Consider the following 23,096-nt stretch of genomic DNA (forward strand, 5'->3'; position numbering starts at 1 on the left):
CAAAGTAACCTAATGAACTGCAGATTATAAATTGTCTGTATTTCTTTGTTGTGCTTCCACACGAAGCACCAAGTTCAAAGGCTGTGAGAGGTCAAGCACTGAAGTTAGCTGAAATCATACCGTCTTCATTTTTTTCTGTTTACACCGTGCCTAGGGATCAAGACTGTATGGTGTCAGTGACTTGCGTACTAAATGACTTGGAGATGCTTCAACTGGGAGCCATGGAAGATGCTGCATATACTTCAAGGAGATGGTGCTTTGCATCCCGGAGAGGCTTGCAGGACCAAACACAAGGAACTTTAATTTTAAATGGCTGCTTGAAAGTTGAGATTAAGTATCTGAACTTGGTATCATATGTCAACTGTCCCAGAAATAATTGGAGATTCTACAAGAGTTGATTTGGGTGTTCTGGAGTCTGACTGGTTGAGTTCCTTCTATAGAAGGCCTTGAAGAGCTGTCACTTGGTAAGTCTTGCTGGGTTGACTTTGACGACTATAAAGATCTTCCCTAGAACAGAAATAAGCCAGAAAATCATTATCCTTGAATTCTAAGGATAAATGGCTTCAACAGACCTGGTGACAAATGCAGGTTCCTTCTTCCTTCATTACTTCTGAGGTTTCTATCTGAACAGTTGGTGAAGAGCAAAGCCTGTATTTTTTTTCTGAATGGCCAGGGATTAGCTTCTATGGGTCATGTATTACAACCAAGCTGTATTTCCTAATAATTTGAGAGAGAGGTTGGAGGATACTGTTTGCACAATTGTAACTAACTTAGTCACCAGTGCAGGTTTTATGGGTAGGAATTCCTTCAGCACCTGAAATCCTACTGCCACAAGCAGTAAAGACAGGATAATAAATGATGACAGTTCAAACTTTGCTCTTTGCATATGTATTGAGAGAAGTAAACTGAAGAGGAATGATCAAGAACTGACTGCTTTGGTTGAACAGCAAGTTAGAGGCAGAAGCATGTGGCATTTGAAAACCCTGACTCAGAAGTAAAGGGAGGTTTTCTAGCTGGTTACACAGTGGGATGCTGCCCTGTGCCCTCCGCATAAGCATTAGCTACTCACTTACAAAATAATGTCAATAGGCTTCTGCCCCTGTGAGTGTGCAGGCTTTGTTATCTTATTGCATGTTTTGTAAGGAAACAATAGGCAAAAGAATGCGTGAAATTCTCCTTGGAGTGTCTCTAATGATTTTTTTGTAGCTTCACAACTCTTGGAGGACAGGCACACAAAGCCATTCACTCCTATCTGTGCCCGCACTGTTAAGAAGTGCTGTCAGGCCAGTGAATACCACTAGGGAGAGAGACCTGGAGGTCTGAGGAGGCCAAAAATGGAGAGGTGAAACACCACCGAAGGCAGGATAGAGAAAGTGATTGCTAGCTTTCCGTCAAGGGCTGTGCATGCACGTGCACCTGTGAGTGCGCTGGACACTAGCTGGTGCAAACTTAACTTTGGCATCTGTTTTCTTCAAGTCAACTAAAATAGCTGAAAAAATAAAACAATGATACCCACATATCAAAACTATAAATGTTATCTACATTTCTTAAAAGTGTATTTCTAGGCTTTCGTATTTAAGGCATTTTGTGTATTTGTTCTTTTTTTATTTTACTACTTATTTTTCCTCCTAACCTTAGTGCTGATAATGTTTTCATAAGCTTTTAATGAGGCCAGAAATATTCTGGTATGTATGTACAGCATCTCATAAATGCTAGCGCTCTGCAGCTTTTTTCAAGATGGGAGCAGGAAAATGAAGAGCTTGTCTTAACTGAATGAAGTGCAAAAGTAAGCAATGAGAGGATGGAAGGCTGAGGAGTGTTTTTAACTATTTCCCTTTTTTTAATAATCTAAAACTGGACTTGGTATCCCATTGTAAAACTCAGCTTGGGATTGTTGTTTATGCCTGACAATGATGTAGTGTCAAAGCATCTTTGTTATCAGCAGAAATTGACATAGTCATGGTGACCAAGGCAGGCCCTAGCAAACACGCATGCCTGCGTTTCTCATTTGTCCTTCATAGGTGCGGTGTTAGTTACCTGGGTGGTGTGCATTGTACTAGGAATGTCAGAGACTGTGTGTATCTTGAAAGCAATCTCTTCAAGTTGGTTGCTGGTTCATCAGTACCATGGTATTCATGTACTGTTAGATTGAGTAAAAACTAACCTATCCTTACTCCTACATTCTCCCTTCAGACTGTTTTGTCTTGCATCTTCTTAAAGTTACTGTAATTATGTGCCTTCGAGGGTGAGGGTCAGTAAAAGAAACCCCTTTTTGGTCTCTTGTAGTTCTACAGCTGGGTTTCAAGCAGTCACCCTCTTCTGAAGCGATAAATGAGATTTGCACTTTTGGGAGCATCTGTAGTTAGTGCAGCCTCCGGTGCTGGGTAAAGGACTCCCAGGAATAATGCCAGGTACTTTCCTGTCCTGCTGCTTCCAGTACTGAGGTAGGACAAAGTATCTGACACTAGTAGAATTTGCTAGGGCTCTGTGCTGAGAGGATCGGAGAAGAAATGTAACTCATAGGATGGTTAAAGTAGGAAGTGGCCTTTGGAGATCATCTGGCCTTAATCCCCTGCTCAAGCACAGACAGGCACCTGGAGCAGGGTACCCAGCAGGTACCCAGGTGTAGCCTCAGCAGTGCTGACTAAAACATTCTTCTAACGATCTTTGGGAGGGAATGAATTTCATGCTTCTCTGTGAACAGGACCCAAGGTACTGAGGAGCATCTTGAATTAGTATATCCATGTGACATTATGAATACTGATGTACCATAACATATTCTGAAATGTGAACGTTAGCGTTGTAAGGTAACTGTTATCCTTGAGCTACATGAGCACAGAGGAATAAATCGGAAGTGAATCCTCTGTCTTCCAGTTGGCTGTGTGTTTGAGGTCATCTTTCTCCTCAGTGAAGCAGTGGAGCAGATGATGCTGTGTTTGTGGCTGTTCCTCCACAAGCAAGCATTGTGGAGGGGCTGTCTTCACAGGTTAGTATGAGTCAGATGCAGAGGAAGAATAGAGTTTGTCACTGGGGTGTTCTGCTCTTCTGAAATCTAGCTCATTTCCCTAGCTCTTCCTCAGTGGTAGGACTCTAAGCCTTTCCTCCTTGGTGCTGTAGGTGGGAATACACTTACTTGCATAGGTGCTCTCTGTGGTTTTACTAAGAAAACACTCTAAAATATGAAAGACTTCTTAAGAACAGTTTATCTTCATTCAAATGTGTTAGTCACAACGACTGGTTTTATCATAGTGACGCTGAGCTTTAAAGCTTCTCTGCCAATGGAGTACATGGGGAAAAGATAGGCACAATAGCATGGACTGATTTCTCTTACTATCATTTCACATTTTTACTTGTATAGGGCTTGAGATATTTGTGTCAGAGTGGGTAGAATGTTGTTTTTTTTCCCCCATCTTTTCCAGTCCCTACTGACAAGTGCAGGATGTTCCTAGTAATTGTAATAATTGAAAGAATATCTGGGCTAACTCGTAAATTTTTGCATGCAAATCAAAAACAACTGCAGCATTTTATTCCCCAAATTATACAATGTGAAACAAATACCCTAGTTAGCTGCAGCGCTAAAGAGACAATATTTTTTCTGCTACAGAGACACTGATTAGAGTCTAAGTGTGGTGGTCATTGTAGTTTTTTTTGTTTTGCTTTGTTTAAATAGTGTTTTCTTGTGCATGATCAATTGTGACACATTGTGATCTTCCTTATGTAGAATCAACAAGTACTTCATACTACTGTTTATTAAATACTCATTGGTCTGCAACAAATGAGCCATTCATTCCTTTCAGTTACTCATAGCCAGTCTGACAGTAGAGGGCTTTCACTCGTGTTTTTATGTCTATCCCTTTTGTACGATGGCTAAACAATGGTGAACCAACTGCAGTAAACAATGTGATAAACTCATAGCCACCAATAAATGTATAATTTTTAGCAAACACCAAATTTAAATGCTATGCGTTGCGCTAATGAACTTTTGTCTATAAGTGAAGTTGTATTGAAGACAAGAACTAATCTCAGCTTCTCTTACTTACGCTGAAGAAGATTCTTTAATGTGTAAAAATAAGTGTAGTTATTGCTAAGGATGCCTAAAATAAGTTAATGTTGTTGTAGCTAAGACTGAATTTCCTGCATCTCAGTGACCTTTTAATAAATCTCTGTATTTGTGTAAAGTAATGCTCTGTTGAGCAATATTGAAATACCAGAGTCATCCAGTAGTACAAATAATTCATCAGTAGTATACAGTGTCTATTAATAGTTCACTGAAATTGTGCATTTCCAGGCATATTTTTATCAGCTGTATATGAAGTCTTCAGCTGCTAGATTACAGCTATTGTCATTTGAATGCACATAATACTTAACAGCACTTTTGCAAAACTGGAAGACAATAAAGTAGTTTACTTCCATAAAGTAGTATTGAAAATCTCTGTCTCACTTCCAGTTATGGTGGTGATTGCATGTTTCTCTTTGTTCTTGCCTACTGCCTTTTTCTGTGTTCCTTCAGTTTCATAAGGTTTATTTCATGCAGAAACAGTAAGTATAAAATATCAAAATCAGCCGCTACTTTTGGTAATGGATCATTAGGCAAATGAAGATTTTATTAGTCTTCTTTACATTCAAAGGATATTAATTTATATAGGAAATATTTGTTCCTTGATTATTCAAGCGAGATGTTTGGGAACAGTCTATGAAAACACAATAATTAAAATGATTCATGACCTGATTAAAGGATTTCCTATTTCATTTCACATAGTCATGACCTTCATGACATCTGCAACTGGGACATCTCTACCACTATTTCCATTTAAAACCAACCAAGAATTTGGGACATTTTTCATAATGGAATAGCTAAAGCAGATGCTATCTGTGTGATTCTTACCACCATCAAATCCATTAGTGTCATGCTCCTGGTATGGTTAGAGGCATTTGACGTAAAGTGATGTTTTACAGTAATTAGGGCAGCAGTAGAACAATATGTCTACTGTCGTCTTATAAAGACCCCCTTTCATCAGACAGTTATGTTGTATGCTTCGCTGTGCCCAAAGGGTTAAAAGTAGCTGGCTTCTCCCTGAAGACTAAGTAATTTCTTAATAAGAAATTTCTTATAGTTCTGTTCTAGTGTGAAAATTTTCCAAAAAAATTACTCTGTCAAACTATTCCTTGTTAAGTTTTTCGAACAGTAATTCTGTCAGACTTGGCAAAGTTAGAGGACTGATGTTTCAGAATGTGCATTTGTATTTGGTGCGTAACGGGATTTTATTTTGCATGCCTCCTCCCATTCATTCCTTCTGTTTTATGCCTAGTTTCTTTCACTACAGTTATAGCCATTTGTCTTCTGTTTATTTCCAGAATCTGCAGGAATTCCAAGCCAAAATCGTATGTTCTGGTGTCTGTATTGTACAAGCGTATATTCTCAAACATGCACATTTCTTACTCTTAATACAGTAAGAACTTATGCTTTTGACTGGATGCCATAGCATTAAAACATGCTTCTGCAGAAGAGTGTATGGCTGATTTACTTATTTACCTATTTATTTATTTTTCCTCTTATTGCTCTGGGCGCACTGTAGGGAGATTTCAGAAGTCTCATGCTAAAATTTTGGGCTATTCTTGGAGGACGTTTCCTGGAGTTATAATCAACTACCTTCATCATTTATTTTTGTGAGCTGATGCTACAGGAGTATGTATTTTCCTTCTCTGTGAATATACCCACGTGTGAAATATTTGCTCAAATTATGAAACTTCCGCATCCTTCTCCCCACATCAACATGCTGGGGGCTTGTTTTTACAGTCTTCCTTTCCAATTGCACAGTTTAAACATTAAGCTGTTGTGCCACACTATCATCTTACTTGCTTTTTTTTTTCCCTAAAGTGTAAGCTACTCCAGTGTTTTTTCCATTTTCTGTTTGCTAGAATGTCTTTTTCTTTAATATTGAGTTATAGAGTGCTGTAATAGGGAGAACGCTGATTGTTCATGCTGCAGATGTAAACACATAAAGGTGTTGTTCTTGGGTTGATTTTTTTTTAAACTGACATTGGAAAGATTTGTTGGGAATATATCCAATTCCTGAGTGAGCAAGAGGATACAGAGGATAAATTTTATTGTCGTTTTTCTATAACCATAGAAAGCACAAGAAACTAGGAGAAACCTATGGATCCAGTTAGGAACCTGGAATCCTGTCTGCTGATCTTGTATTACCTCAGCACAAACTTATCCTTGGTTTTTTTGTTTTTTTGGGGTTTTTTTTTGGCCCATTGTCCTTATTGATGACTCCCTGATCATATGAGAAACTCCGCCATGAAGAACCCTGTTCAATTCCCGCTTCTTCCACTTTTTACAAGATTGGTCTTTTCCATACAGAGATCTTAAATGGCTGAAAAATATGAGAGGTTTTTTGAAAATGGTCTGACATGAACTGACTTAAAATACTGCACTTCACTGTGTTGGAGGTTTTGTCAATGATTTCTGAGGCATTACATATAAGCATCTCTGTGGTAGTGATGTCAGTATAAATAAATACATCTTTGAGGTTCAGAGGAGAGTTAACATATACGTCTGGGCTGGATGTGGCTCTGGGCAGCCTGGTCTAGTGGTTGGCAACCCTGCACTCAGCAGGGGGGTTGAAACTCGATGATCTTTGAGGTCCTTTTCAACCCAGGCCATTCTATGATTCTCTGATATACGATGCTCTGGTTTTGTCCCTTCAGGATATTCTGTGCCTTTCTCTTCACTGACATTTTGGTTGCAGGCTTACATATTGCAAGGCTTGTGAAGACAAGGAGGTGTGCAGCACAGATAAGAATTCCTCCCTCCTGAATACAGCTGAGTGCTTAGGGGAATTGTGAAGCGTTTGCTTTGTATTTTGAAGTCTGTGTGTACAACTTGCTGTGTTTTGGAATAGCGAGGATGTTAAATCTGGATTTGTAATATCTAAAAGGCTTTGTAATTAACACTCAATGATATAATTAATCCAAACAGTTTGAAAACAAGATAAAATCAAACACGCTATGACAAAACAGTGATTTCTAGATGAGTTATTGCATGCTCCTAGTTTCATAAGCTTTTAAAATGGAGCTGGGGGGATGGGGAATACTTCAGATCACTTCTAGACTTAAGTTTTCAAACAGACCTGTACTACTCTGTTTTTCAGTGCTTCATACTGGAAGTTAATCTTGATTATACTGCTGATTTATAATGCAGTTGTTCTAGGAATTGAATGTTGACTTAGTGTCCTGCGCAAGACATTTCTGTGTCTCTGTACCTGTTTTATTGTAGTAACTGAAAGGCTGACTGGCTGTTGTAAATACTTTCCACTGCTCCTCTATTCAGAATCATCTTGTCCTCCTGCCATGTCAGATGGTAAGATTACAGTACCTGGCCGTTACTGAATGAAAGGTATTCAGACAAGTTGCAGACAATCGCCAAACAGAGGAACAATGAAATATCTGTTCTTGGGGTGGGAGCAAGGAGATTCATCCTCTTTCTTTTGTCAGCTTGTAGAAGATGCTAAGCTCTTGCAATTCAGTTTTTCTCTTTTCTCCTTTGTCACTAATCTCTTAAGTATGGGAAGAATAGAGCTTGCTAGAAAGTTTGTCTACTGACTCCATCCTAAGAGTAACAAACAAATCTTTTGAGTTTGTTAATGTATTTATGTGCATGAAAAAAAATGATATTGAAGACTTTTCTAACACTGACAATACAGTAGCTTCAGTACGTTTCCTTTCAAGGATTTGTGAGAAATGAGGTTACACTGAGAATGGGGTTTACCTTGTTTTGTTCAAAATGTATTTATTTTTTTAGGGTCTTTTTATATTCTTTTTTGCCATTGGCTTAAGCAGAAACATATGAGTTCTATTAAATATTAGAACTGTTGTACAGATTTCATGATCTTAGTAAATGAAAATAAGTTAAGTGAATGAAATATATTCGTGAAGTTTTGAAAAGGTTTAAAATGGCTAATTTTCTAGTATCTCAAAGTATCTTTTATGACTGTTCAGCTGAGCTAAAGCACCAGCAATGGATCCATTAGTAGCACTTCATCAGAACTTTATCAGAACAAACCTAATTGGAGAAAAGAAACACTTTACTGTTTTAAACGGAACACTTCCTTCTTCTGAGCAGTTTATGGGCTTCCACATTGCAGTCATATTGCCTAAATAGGTTGTCTAATGTAACGCTGAACTTACACTAATTAACTGTCTTAATCTTGCATTCAGCAAAGCTTATTGACAGAGAGAATAATCAGCATGTGCAATTCAATGCCCATGGCGATGCTCCCAGCAACCTCAGAGTAACCCGAGAGATGCTTTTCTTTTTCCCCCTAAAGGAGCTATATATGACTTAATGCAGATAACTATGGGCTTGGAGCCCTCTGGGGAGCTCCAAGACTTCTTTCAAGTGTGGTCATACCTTTCTCGGCCCCTCTGCTTAGAGCGAGAAGGTGGTTCCGAGGCACACGAGGCATTTGATACTCCTGTACCTCTTTAATCTGTTAATCTTACAAACATTATCTGTTTTCTTGCTTGGACAGCTTAGTTCTCAATGTATTTTAGCTTTACAACATCTCTATGAGTTATCTGTGAGTGTTATTTCCTCTCAACAGTGGGGAATGGAGGCACAGAGAGGGAGCCCATGAAGTGAGAAGGGAGCTGCAGAATCCTGAAGGCAGGTCCCTATGTAGTGTGCGCGGCACTTGGGGTTCAGTGTAGGAAGGCAGCCTGCTGATCAGCCAGGGTGCGTAGCCCTACAGAAGCCATTAGGAAGTACTGTACAGGGTGTGTGTAAAACCACACCTCAGGGCGTGTGAGTGGGAGGGGAGGAGCAGTCCCAGCTTTGAAGTCTCATCCAGAAAGCAGGTTACCCAGGTTTAGGTTCCTCCTTTGCCTAAGGGGATCCAAACCCACTTCTCCCACCTTCTTCTGGAGCTCCTTAATCTCTGTGCTGTGGGGCTGCTCTTGGGTGGCAGCGATCTCCACCCTTCCTGCTGAAGCTGTGCCCACACAAGGTCCTCACAAAAGCATCCTGACCTTTCCCTTCTTCTGTACCTTCAGTAAACGCCAAAAGCAGTCTTGCGAACCCATTCCTTTTTGTAGGCTGAGTATATGTAAGGGGGATGGCGGTTGAAATTGGCCTGAGCAAGGATGGGTGGGTACCAACTTGTGGCTAAGGGCTTAGCATGGCATCTCAGAAGGTACACTGATTTTAGGAAAAAATACTGCTTATTAGCAGCGCAATATTGGAGGGACCTTTCAAGAACCATTTTTTTTTTAATTGGAAAGGATGCGAAACAAATGGAACTTCTTTTCTGAGGTCTCAAACTAATAAACATTTCTTGGGATTCATCCATGCAAAGCCTTTTGACTCTTGCCATATTTATGCGTATATGGATGTGGTTTTGATTAATCTGTGTTCCTTATTTTTCCAGTGAAACCCTACAATCTAAGGCTAATTAATAACAGTATGGGAAAGAAACGACATCTAGGACTTTGTTGTTCTGATCATAAAGTCAGTGTATGTCTTAATGCATAATGCTTTGGATGGGACAGCAGAAGAAAATTGCCAGTACAATCTGCTAAACCATAACATTTCACTCAGCATTTTATATGTAGTTGCAGATTTTCTGGTTCATATTATGCATTCATTAAGCCCTTCATCTGGAGAGATGTTGTACACAAACTGTGATTTAATTGAACTTGCCTATATACTGACAAATTTGAGATTGCAGCTTTTTAAGAAATAAAAAGAAATGTAGTTTGGACATCTAATCTTAATGATAGCCCAGCTAAATTCTATTTTGTTCATATTGAAATAATTAAATATACAAAAGATGCATAATTAGGGAGAAGGCTTCCTTCACAACCATCCTATTAAAGCCAGAAGTTAGCGGTTAATTACAGAATACTCTGATTTGTATTGGCAAGAGCTATGTATTTTTCATACAAGTTGCATCAAATTCACTACTGGGCTTCTGAACATGTATCCCAGACTTTTCCCTTAGGTCGTAGAGATGCAGAGTAACACAATGAATTGCTTAATAGAAGGAGTTGTCAGACATTGAGCTTTTCTGGCAGTTACTTCTCTCATCTGCTTAAGAACTGCTGTATAAAACTCAGTGGTATTTTGCATAGTCCTGTGAGTACACCCTGTATTCATGACCAGAACTTACAGATGCAAATGTTCAAGATGAAAATACGTTTTGATTATAAGATCAAAGTGTGTCTGGTGTAGAGCAACCTACATAGCTTCTATGCAAGTTTCCTGTTGTGTGCATCTCCCCTGATGGTCAAAGACTAATTCCCTACATATTGGTAGGCAATTTGTAGGCAGAGGAAAGGCAGCACATGGTTTTCATAGAAAACAGTGGAGAGGCTTCTCTTTCTGCAGAAGCTGAGATTTTTAAAGATTTCTTGAAATGAATTGCTAAACTATATCAAGGCTAGAATGCTCTAAAAGACCATAACCCACACAATCAGCTTGCACGTCTAACTTTTTTTTTCCAACTCTGCTTTTCATGAGCTGTGAAATTTTATGCCCCAAAGATAACAAGCCAAGCTGTTAGATGAAGGAAGGAAGCGAGCTGCTGTCTCCAGGATACATCCTGCCACTGGCCACTTTTATTTATGCAACAGAATGTCTAATTTTAAGCCACTGTGTCAAAATTGAACTAGGTGAGGAGTGCAGGCAGGCCTTGTGGACTATAAATTCTACCTCAGATATATCATAGTGTTTGGCTTGCAGTGGCGCTTAAGACTTTGGTGTTTTTTTTTTTTGTTTTTTGTTTTTTTTTGTGGAGAATCTTTGAGTTAAGTATCACTGCTTTATCATGTATCACAGTAATCTACCATTATTTATCATAGGAAAGAAAGCATTGTTATTTTTCAGTATTAGACTAAAAAAACAACCCACTTATTTTGGCTAATATCATCATCTGAACATCTGGAATCATTGGAAGATTCAATAGGATTCCTAAGCTTTGGTTTTCTCAAGGTAGTATATGTGAGAAGCGCTCACCAAGACTTAATATATCATTTTTTGTGGTTTCCTGTGGATTTTTTCTCAGCCCTTGTAGGAACTAAGTTGAAACTAAGTTGCAGATGGCACTACTTCGGGACTCTAGATGAGTTAAGTGCCTGGTAAATCTCTCAGCCCTGCAGTTCTGAGTTGAACAGCAAGAGAGCGGAACTAGAAGGCATCTGGATGAATAATTAACATACTTTCATAAATGTGAAATATTCTAGGGAGAGTCCCTATTCAGAAGAACAAATATTAGTCCAATTTGTTGCTTATGGTGTTTGCTGTGTTGCACCATGCTGCTTCGGAGGCCTTGAATTCTGTGAGAGTGCTGGTGTTCCACTGAAGGGAGCCCCCCCCCCTGCTCTTAGTGCCTGCCCATTGCTAGAGCTGCCCACTGGCCTCCTTTCCCGTACTGCTAGGCACACGGGCTTGCCAGCACCCATTGTGCTTTGAGCAGGAGGTGCTTGGAGGGGGCCGCTGCCTCATGCTAGGACCTCGAAAGGCAGGGGGCAAAGAGGGAAACAGTACAATCGGTGTAGACTGAGAATACAGGTGAATGAGGTTGTGTAGAGAAGATGCAGCCATGTGAAAGCAGCAGACATTATCACTGCCAGCATGGGCACTGGATGAGTGGATTGAGTTATTAAGTATAGATTCTATCTTATAGTAATTCTCACGACTGCTAAAAACACAACTAAATTGCCTGCAGTACAGTTGGAGATATATATAGATTTTGTTGACCTAGTAAGAGCCCTTGCCAAGACATTGTGTTTGTAAGAAAAAGAATGATGTGTTAAACTTATATCTAGAACTGTAAGTCACACCATCTGCTGATGGAAAATATAAGTATTGCTTAAATGACCTGGAATGACTTAGAAACATGTTAGCTGGAGAGAAAATCTTCTCCTGGGAGATGTCTTCAGAAATTAATTTTCTTTAATGGATGACTTTTATATGCTATTTTTGATTTCAGTGTTTAATTTCTGCCTTTAAAGGCACTTTCACTGGAAATTTAAAACTTAGCCATCTTATTCTGTTAAAATCCTGTGGATTTCAAACATGGTCTGAAGTAAAATATAAACTGCTTCAGGAAATTTAATATTTGATACAATGGAAACATTTGCTCTCAATTGAGAAGCGAAGCAAACTTTAGAGAAATATTCTGGTAATACTTACCCAACTCTTCATCTTGCTTTCTCTGCCAGAAGATTCAGGAAATCTGTTCTTCAACCTCTAGTATTTATAGTTCTACTGGACTAGGTAGTGAATGCTCATTAAAAAAAGGTATGCTCCTATGGATTTGTTATGAATGCTTGATGTTATAGAGCAATAGAATGAGCAGTTCAGTTGCATCCTTTTGGCTGTGCAGAAAGCCATATGCAGAAGCAGAACGTAAGTCTGTGTGGCTATTCTGTGCTTCATTTTGTCTTCCCTACTGAAATAAGATGAGGAAAAGAATAACTGTCATGCTAAGATGCTCATGATGAAATGGTTGGCCTATTCAACTGCTCTATGCTGGGAGAGGAGGAGGCAGAGTTCTTGGGCAAGCTGCGTTGGGCTAGCAGAAGCTCTTGCATTAGAAAAGCCAGGACTGTTTTCAAGTACTGGAGCAATTAGCTGATGAGTTGCCTTGTAAGGACGGAATATTTTGAAGAACATGAACACTGCTGCAGATCCCATCCTGTAGTGTTTCTTCTCTGTGTTCCTTTCCTTGACTGCAGTCTCGCAGTTCCATAGGAAGAGCAATAGATGCCACAGCTACTGGCTACTTCTGCTTTGCCACGGGTCTTGTTGCTACTCAAACCTATTTCTTCCCTCACCGCTTTCTTCAGAGTAATAAGTCTTCAGCTTCCTCCCCAGAAAAGAAAGGTTATTTCTCTGCTCAACCTCTGTTCTTCTCTCAGCCAGAGGGAATGAAACAGTCTGGATCTGGGCATATCTGCGGTACGGTTTCGCCTTGAGTTGATTGTTTGCTGTTCAGTAAGGCTAGTCTGGACAGTCTCTGAATGCTTGTTTTCAGGCTATAAATGTTTGCAGTTCATTACGATGTATGAATTTTCTGTGTATGTAAATTTGACTAGACTTTTATATAGCAATATGCAGCATTATGATCTTTCCTCTTTTACCTTACAGACAAAATTTTGGTTGCTTTTTCTTTTTTTTTTTTCTGTGCAACACTGACTGGGCTAAGAGGGATTTTTGTTTCTAGAAATCAGTTTTGGCTAGAAGTCCAGCCAACTGTGATAACTGAAAAGATTGGAAGCTTATATCAATGTCCTGCCCTGAAAGCCTGTAAATGGCTTTCTTTCCTATCCATCAATTTATGAATATGAGACTAATATTGAGGCTTTCTCTAAACACTCGTTTTCATGTCATTTTGTTCCGTGCCCATCTTGAAACTGTCAGTGTAATGCTACTTAGGAATTTGTGTGTCTCTCTCTCTTCTCCCTTAAATGTAGCGTAAGAAAGTCGGAACAAGTATGATGATAGAGGAAAGAAGGACGTATTATGTGCGTGGTTATACAGTCAGGTTACCTTTCAAGTTTGCTCACTGCGTGGCTGAGGATTTTCTTGCTGGCTTGAATACGAAATCCCTTGAAGTTGATGGAGTTCCTGGGTTCTAGTTTCTGGGCTGAGTAGGTTTGTAGCAGAAAATAATAATTGTCTGATCATTATTCACTCACTTAGCATCTAAAGTATGAATCTCAGTATGAACCTCCGGAACCCTGGGGTCTGTGGGCAGTTTCACCTGTTCCAGATGAACAGATGTGCTTGCATTGCTGCAGCAATTCTGGTACCAGTGCTGGAAGAGTCCATGGTGCTGTCACAGTTAGCAAAACTCTTGCAGTCCTGAGTGAAAGATTGCAGTGCTGTGTTTTTTCCTGATGAAAGACAACGATAGGTTTTCAGAGCTCTTATGCACTGAACCTGTATTTGGGCTTTCAGATGCAGTGTTGTTTTTTCTGTTCCATTTTTCTCATTCTCAGCATCCTGATGGAGTATTAGAACTAAGCTCATGCCTTTCATAGTGGCAGCTCTTGACTTGGATTTCCTTCTGTGAAAGTAAATTGGGTGTGGGAGTTCTTAGAAAGGGGTCAGAAGCCAGGACATTGTGTTCTTTTTTTTTCCTTTCTGCATATTTAACATGAGCTGAGCATCACTTAAGTCAAGTAGTTGGATTTGTGGAAACCTAGGCTTTCACAGTAAATCTTTGATTCTCAGTTACTCTGTGGAGCTGATCAGATCTGGCACTGAGATTTCTATGCTCAGCAAGTAGAATACTGCAGTGTTACAAATGCGAGCATTAAAAATACCACTTTGGTGGGTCAGTGCTGTCTTAATTCACTTTCTAGCCGTACGTTACTATGATGCTGAAAACCCAGGCTTGGGAAAGATTGTGAATATTTCTGTTTGTGCTCACTCCATACATTAATAAGAAGTGCACATAATGCTTTAGAATTGTAAGAAAGCCACCAATGGCAATTCCAAACAGGTTTTGTTGTATGAAACTGCAGAAACTCATGATGCAAAAGTTTTCTCCTGGTCTAGAACAATACGATTCTCTCATTACTGACATACAACTTTAAGTATCAAAGGCATAGTTTTTGAATTATATAGCAGGGCTACAATTTTCAAAAAGTCTAAGTCATTTCTTGCTGTTTTGGCATGTGATTTTCAAAAGCAGCGACTGTTTGGAAGACAGGTCTCACTGGAGACTGACTATACTTAAACCTGTACGTCTTCTGAAAGTGGGATTTGGGTTCCCAAATGGAGAGGTGGGTTTGATGCCTTACCCACACCCTCTCTCCCCTCAGCAAATCTTGCAAAGGAAGGCCCTGCGAGCATACTCAGGGTGGAGGAGACATTTGATTTGAAGTCAATGGCTGTCGGTCCTGCCAGACAGGTTGGCTTTTGCTAATCCTTTTTCAGAAATGGGGCCAAGCTTAGGCATGATACTCAAAATGGCGTGGTGTTTGCTTAGCATCAATAAAGATGTTTGAACGCAGTCGCTTGGGGACTACTGTTTCATTATTTTTTTTGCAATGAGTAATTGCTTTCAGAGTGGGGGGTACAAAGGATAATGCTATTTGCTGAAAAGAAAATTGGGCATGGGCGTGCCCAAGTAACAGATGAGCAACAGACTTCTCAAACACCACTGGAAAATATCTTATTGTATGCTTAAATTTGTTTGTGGATAGACTACAGTTCTGAATGTATGACACTCACAGATGTTATGGAAATTGTAACATTTCTACCTTGGGCTGGAATATTAACCCTTATTACTCATAGTGAATCTTGCAATAGATTGTTCAGCTGCATTTCAAACCTAAAAGGATTTTTTTTAAAACAAAAACAGAGGCAAACCAGTTTTGGTCCATGTTAGCATACTAAATGTTCTTAATTTTTGAATGCTGAATGCAGTTGGAATACTTAGCTTTTGCACTTGCACATGTTAAGGCTCGATTTTCCAGTGAGCATAATAATAGATTATTTAATTAAGAGTCATTTAAACTGAGGACTGATTACATGCTGCTTACAAACATTCCACACTGAAATTAACTTAATTTTTCTCCACAGTAATTTGAATTTGTGCTTGTCCTTCACTGACATACTTTTTCATCTACTGATGTCTAAATAATATTCAAACTTTAAATACGAGATCAAGAACAAAAATCAACCCTGATCATCTTGTTTTGAATTGAGTAGTATATGGGCATGAGTTCTGAATTTCTGCAAACACTGCATTAATGAGAATAATTTGTTGGGAACGGACGTATTTTTTGAAGCCTCTTTTTTCAGTTTTAAGTATACTTTAACATACAAGCAGTTTATTTACTTGAGTACTTGTCAACTTTAAAACAAAAGGTATAAATAAGGAATTGAGTTTGGTATTTCCATTCTCGTCTTAGATGCCTTTTTGTTTATTAGCTATTTGAATGAAAATGAAAAAAATTTCAGGTTAACTACATGTTATGTATCGTGACTACTTTCCCACATACAAGCTTTTCGTAAGGGACCAGACTGTTTGGAACGTAAGAGTACTAATCACTGTGGATACCTAGGCAACAGAACTATCCATAATGCTCATTTGTGTTACATAATAACTATGACTTTTGTCTAGACAGATCAAAAGATACAGGATGAAAGGTTTGGAGTTGTTCTTTTTGCTTTTTAGTGTAAGACACATAACCTTAGGACTAAATATTTGTGTAACAAAGCAATGTTGTGACAACACAGATTTCCATGGCAGTGTCCTTCAGTAACTTAAAAATACCAATTTGTTGTTGCTGTTTTTAAGTAAGGCTGAGAACCTCAGGAATGAGCTCAGTATAAATATCTAGACTAGCAATAGTGTGAAGAAAATAATAAGGTCCCATAGCTATTAATACTGGTTCTGATACTCCTCTGCAGTGGAAATTGCTACACAGGGGTGATGGAAAGGGAGAAGCTTTCATGTTGGGAGCCACAACCCAGACAGAACAGCAATAGCTGAAGAGCTCATCAGGGAAGAAGTCAAGCAGGCTTCTGAGTGCTACCTGCTCACTGCATGAATCACTCTGCCAGAGCAGCTCTTTGTGAAGTGTTTTGCTTTAGCAGAATTGGTAAATTGAAGTACAACAGACTTATCTGAACTTTCCCAACCAGCTCTGTTGTCTCTTAGAAATGTTTCCCGTGTGTGAAAATGAATTCACTGTTCATTATGAGGTACAGTGCCCTGATTTGGCTGTTTTGATGAACAATGGTAATATCCCAATGTTCTGATATTCTTACAGGTATCTCAAATGTTGGAAAAAAATTCTGTTTGTGTTTCTGTCAGGCTACTGAAAATGTGTAGATCTCACTAGAAATAACAGCAAAGTTTGGATCTTCATAGTCAAAAACTCAGAGGACTCAGAATCACAGAATGGATAGTTTTAAGGTCATTCCAGTTCTAATTCCCCTGCTGTAGTCAGGGTTGCCACCCACTAGATCAGGCTGTCCAGGGCCCCATCCAACCTGGTTTTGAGCACCTACAGAGATGGGGCATCCACAGCTTCTCTGGGCAACAAGTGTCAGTGCCTCACCACTTTCAGAGTAAAAAAATCTCCTCCTAATATCTAATCTAATTTTTCTCTCCTTTAGCTTAAAATCCTTCTCCATTGTCCTATTACTTATCAGACTGTGTAAAAAGTCGGTCTCCATCCTGTTTATAAGCTCCCTTTAAGTACTGGAGGGCCACGATGAGGTCTCCATGGAGCCTTCTCTTCCCCAGGCTAAACAAGCTCAGCTCCCTAAGCCATTCTTCATAGCGGAGATGCTCTAGCCCTCTAATTATCTTCATGGCCTCCTCTGGGCCCATTCCGACAGCTCTGTGTCTTTCTTGTGCTGGAGGCCCCAGGCATAGATAGGGTACTCCAGCTGGGGCTTTAGAAGGGCAGAGCAGAGGACGACAATCACCTCTCTCGCCCTACTGGCCACCTCTCTTTTGAGGCAGCCCAGGATACTGTTGGCCTTTTAGTCTGCAAGCTCACTCTATTGGTTTGCATCAAGCTTTCCATCCTCCAGAATCCCTAAGTCCTTCTCTGACTTCACTCAGGTATGTAGCAATGTGTAATAAATAGAGAAGAGTACACAGAGAAAGGCAGGCTCTAGAGCTGAGGCCCGAAGTTAAACATGAGCACCGTTTTTTATTAAAGGAGATCAGAAACTTATAGGTTTGGTGAGTACGTATTGCCAACAATGTTGAATGGATGGGAAATTCATTCAAGGATAGATCTTTCCAGTATGCGTGGCTCTCCTTGTTGCAGAAAGAAGATATCAAGGAGATGGAGAATGAAACACATTTGTAGAAATAGCAGCTATTTATGCTATTGATGTTCAAACAAATCAAAAATTTTCCTCAAACCATAAATTCTCAACATGCAAAATTGTAGGCTTGAGACTGTTATGAAACATGGTTGTGAAACATAGTTGTCTAGTACAATGCTTTCCTAGTGCTCTTTGACCTTCTGAATTTCTTCAGTAGCTTGAGTAAGTCTCCACATGCTAGCTGCTATACATCACCTGTGGCAGTAAGGGGTGGAGATGTATTTATACCTTGTTTTTCATCTGTACCACAATACAGGCTGGAAGCGTGGGTCTAGCAGAGAGGAAAACAGGCTGGGAATCAGGAGAGTAGACTTCTGCTCTGTCTTTATTTGCTGTGCACTTAAGTCAAGTCAATGCAGATCCTATGCTGTCTGTTCCATTCTGTTCCATGATCTCTTCAAAGCAGGGACTGTCTTGTCCTGTGCATTTTAAAAGCAGATTATATAATTCAATTCTATCTTGCAGGATCCTATTGCTGTATAAATGCCAATAAGAATGATGTTGTTTAGCTCCAGATGAAAACAGTGCACAAATTAATCACTGGGTTAACTGTGTACATCTTCAGGGTCTCAAACTTGTCTCCTCTCATAAAGAGATGACAATATCTTGGGCCCAACAACAGAGTTCGCATAAGCTGTTTGTCTGTTTGCCTTTGAACTAGAACAAAAATCTCTCTTCTTGAGTTTTACAAATAAAAGAAATCCCAAAAACTCACGTGAAGGAAGCTTGGCTGGAGTGACAGTGACTTAGCATACTTGAGATGAAAGCATGTGGCAGATGACTTCTGAACTGGCAGGTATCTTTCACCCTTAGTATTTGAAAAGATGGAACTCAATTGCTAATGACTGGAGGAAAAGAAAAAGGTTGGAAAACTTGTGGGGAAACAATGGGAAGGAGAGGGCAGTGAGAGAATTGAAATATATGCTCTGTAAAGGTAAACTATTCCTTTAGGCGTACTACAGCCATAGGAGTTGTTAATTATAGAAGTGGTTATGAAGGTGAAATGCAGAAAAGAGTGTATGTATAGGTCCAATTAATATTGTCAAAACATGGTAATTGTGTTCATTAACTAGAGTAAGTGAACTCCATGTGAATCACTTTAGTGACACATGACAAAAGACTTTAAACAACTGAAATTTAAATCTGGGTCAGTTGGCTTATTTTACACAAACTAGTTTGCAAAACAAATGTAGAAATGCCATTGCGTATGCTTTGCAAGCTGGTTTGTTTAAGCTGGAGTAATAAATCTTAATCTGCTTTTTCGTTAAACATATATATTAAATTTAGTTCAATACTCTGTTTACTTTGTGTCACTGTTTTTGGAAAAACATGTAAGTAAGCACTTAAAGCAACATGACAGAAGCATCCAGATGATAAAAGAGCATCTAGGAAAAGAGTGTTCTAGGAAAAGAGTGCGCTGGGGAGAAACCATGATGATATAAACACATCATCTAGGGAAATGCTCTTTCCTCCAGATCTAATTAGTATGAGTTACAAGTGAAAGAAAAAATTAACATGAGCGATATTTCCTCCTCAAGTACTCTGTCCACTAATCCTAGTGCAAATTCTACACTTGGTGGGTTTGATAGCTGTTGAGAGAACCTCAGGAAATTCACAAGGTTTCCCTGTTTGCCTGGCTACAATGTCAATAGGCCATGAAGATACTATGGCATCAATCTCAGTATTTCTGAGGCTGTTGTTTGTTAGATGGCTGTGGTGAGACAGTTTGAAGCACAGGTATATGTTGTATATCCCAAACTCTTGAGTTTTATCCCTTTGCTACAATGCAGGAGTTAATTCCTGCTGCCTGCTACGTTCCCATTGTCCAGACTTCTTGCTGATTTTTGTCCTTTACTTGTTCATTCCTTTCAGTTTCTTTCTGTCCTGTTTCTCAGGCTCAGTTCCGTTCTCCTGTGGCATCATTTCATTTTCTGCTGTCTTGCCCCCTTCCATCTCTAAAAATTTAAGCAGTGCAGAGGCAGGAAGGTCTTTCACTCAATATCAGAGGTGAAAGGAACAAGACAGTTGTTGTTTACTGCCCTCACTGGTTTGTAAATCCCTCTGAGCCTGTCTGCCATCTTCTTACCCAAGTCTATTCCTGACAGATAGAAAGCAGGAGATATTGTTTTTAAAAATCCCACCCTGAGGTCAGTAAGTGTGTGGAAATGAATTCAAACTGATTGGATGATCAAGTTATTCTGTTATGCACTGGAACAAGCACCAATGTTTTCAAAAGATGATTCATATCTCCCAATTTCCAAAGCCCCTTTTTGTCTGTTCTTAAGATACATCTATCAAGTAGAGCTTCAGTGTGAGGCAGGAAAAAAACACAGCAACTTATTAGTCTGCTCTGATTATTAAATGCGTAAACTAATAGCCTGATTACATGCAAAAAGTACACTGTAAGAGATTAAAAAAAGGGGATTACATTAAATTGAAGCAGGGATTAAATATTTTTCCTAAAGGCTTTTAACACATTTTTCAAAGACCTGCTTATGAGTATAATTTCACTGATGAAAAGTATTTCTTTTAGAGATAATAGACTAAATAACCAGGTAATTGAGACAAGTTAAGTGTGGTGCTAGTAAGCCGATGATAGTATGTTACAGATACGTAAAAGCACCTTCTATGAGTCACAGGTAATTTTTTTTGTTCTGTTTTTTTTTTTTTTTCTTCAGAAAATTCTATAAAATCCAAAGACTGACTTAGCGGAGTTGTATTCTGAGGTCACACTGTAGTGGGTTCAGTGAGCTGTTAAATGGGAAAGATTATTTAAAAACATTTAGAACAAGGAAGAGCACACACTTGATTCAGCATTATGGAAACTGAGACACGAAAGTGAAATTTTTTCAACTTTGTCATTATAACAGTCCCTAAGAGGCCGCAAGTAGATGAGGCTTCCTTCTGCCAGCTGATGTAGTACCATGCTATTGTATACACCTTCACTAAATGCTTGTGCTCCGAGAGAGTTAATCTTGGAAAAACTAGTCAAGTTTTTCTAAGAGCTGGGAACTGTAACTGTCTTCTTACATCAGCTCTCCAGTAGTGTTCCCCCAGAAACAGGGTCTGAGGAGACATGCCCCCTCCTCATGTGAGAACTGCTTGCCTCTCATATTAGGAGGAGGAGAGAACTTGGACAGTAGCTTGGAGATGCTTTTTCTTAATTAAAAAAAAAAAAAGGCAGCGACCAGCAGTACAATGAGACAACTGGTGAGAGTATGTCCTTAAACTTTATGAACTATCATTACATAAAGAACTATAAAAATACTGCTGAGAGTGCATATACTATACTAAATAATGAGTTTTTGCCAAGGTATAAAAAGAAACTTCATATTTCTTAGCAAGTAGGATCCTAATACTAATCTGTGGAGTCCCACCAATTGCAAGGAGACTGCTCATGAAGTTCAGAGCAGATACTGATGAGCAGAGGAGGACTAAGTTGGCAGGAAGGAGGAATAATACTATTGGAATGGAATCTATTTTTGGGGCAGCATCAGTAGGTTCCTGGACCACTTTCGAAACAGAGAAGGGAGTTTTAACGAAACTTTCCAGAGAACAAAACTTAAAGTGTAAACAAACAGATGTGTAGGCAATGTGTAAAAAGCCTGGAGAAGTTAGATTTTAAGGCTATGTTGAAATGCCCTGGTAGAGTTAGCACTGTACACTGAGAAATCGGCAGCCGATGACCTGTAGTGTTTGTCAGCATGTGAAGGTGTGTGAGAATCCACTTTGCATTAAAGGCTCTGCTCTGATCCTTTTACACAAGTGATGTATTCAATTAAGCAAGTAGCATTTTAAAGAAAATATTATTTGACAATTTTGCTTGAAGATACTATGCTGATTTGTGTACGCAGCCCAATTTTACTTTGAGTTCATTAAAATTTCCCTTTTTGTTAAGCTTCCAAGCTCATTTAGCAATGTGAGTTTGTATAAAAGCAGTAACATCTGTGCAGACTCCCTCCACTTTGCTGTGCTCATTTCTTTAAACTTTGTATGCCGGCTCAGGAGCAATAATATCAAGTGACTTCAAAGGACAACTGCTCCCAACAATCCGCAGTGGCTTATATTTCAACTCAGTAAGCAGCATAGCTCACCAGACCTGTTACTTCATTTCATGGGTTGTGCTACTCTTTTCATGTGTTGAACTCTGGTCGCAGCTCATGGCAAACTAGCATAGAATTTACTGAGGGTGAAGATGAGGAGGGAAAGGGAGAGATGAGTGTGTATGTCTCTCTAATTTTTCAAGTAAACCTGGAAGATATTTTTCACATAATCAAGCTTTATTATCCACTGCTTATTTGTTTTTCTCCTCTCGCATCTACTTAATTTCTTGCCCCCTTTCGTATTTTGAAACTAAGTTTGCAGATTCTTTGGAAAAGGATCTGTCACTGTAAGTCGAGCAAACTCTAATTTGGCTCTGTACTACTTCAGAATGAATGCTGATAATTAATAGGTCATTCATTTTGCATTTCAGTGGTGTTCATTACAGTAAACGTATCCCCATACACGCACACCTATTTAAGGCATCAAATGATATCCCCACAAAGTGGTTATTCAAACTGGCAAACCTCTCATGTGTGCTAAGGACTAGAAATACATTGAACTTGACGTGGAGTCTTCATTCTGATAATATTGCTTGATAGTGGATTTCTGAAACAATGTCAAGACTAGAAGGTGGGTTAACTTAGCTCATTTCAGATTTAATATAGGTGAATGTGATTGATGTCGGTGAAGCTTTGACTCCAGCCTTCATCTTCGACTTGAAATCTACTCTTTAGATTGAGTACAGGGCTATGTGCAATCAGATCGAAGCTTTAGTCAGCATACAAGCTAATGTAAGATGGTGCATGTTGCTGAAAGAGTGAGTTCCACCTTACCAGGTGCCTTCGACTTTGCGATTTTTATCACCATACTGTGTCATTGGCATGAGTGTTTGTGTGATTTGTACGTTGAGCCCCATCAGAGATCTCACCTGAGTTAGAGCCAATCATTTTTTTTTTATTTTGTTCACCATCTGGTCCCACAAACTCTTGTATAGTCACAAAAGAAAATGGCATGTAGGGCCAGAAAAATGTGGCTAAGGGCAGCAAACAGGACTTGGGTAGCAGTGCTTGATTATACTTGCTTAAAGGACGCCTGAAACTTAATACCTGATTCTGGTCTGATTATGTCTCTCAAACAGAACTCCCTTTGATTTCTGTAGGATTGTCTGAGAAAGGCTGGGTGC

At 39.3% G+C, this 23,096-nt stretch overlaps 1 long non-coding RNA gene across 22 annotated transcripts in view; it reads left to right on the forward strand.

Moving 5' to 3' along the window:
• LOC110402020 overlaps window positions 1-23,096 on the forward strand; it is a 160,255-nt gene that overhangs the window by 73,849 nt on the left and 63,310 nt on the right. For 17 of the 22 annotated variants that reach the window (XR_002440810.1, XR_002440804.1, XR_002440805.1 and 14 more), the window contains one exon: window positions 155-464. The exons of 4 other annotated variants lie outside the window; for them this stretch is intronic. This is a non-coding gene — a long non-coding RNA (uncharacterized LOC110402020). Of the gene's footprint in view, window positions 1-154; window positions 465-2,286; window positions 2,412-23,096 lie in introns of all 22 variants that reach the window. One more of the 22 variants, XR_002440808.1, reaches the window with a different exon arrangement.

Source organism: Numida meleagris, chromosome 6 (assembly GCF_002078875.1).
Source record: "Numida meleagris isolate 19003 breed g44 Domestic line chromosome 6, NumMel1.0, whole genome shotgun sequence".
Lineage (NCBI taxonomy): Eukaryota > Metazoa > Chordata > Aves > Galliformes > Numididae > Numida > Numida meleagris.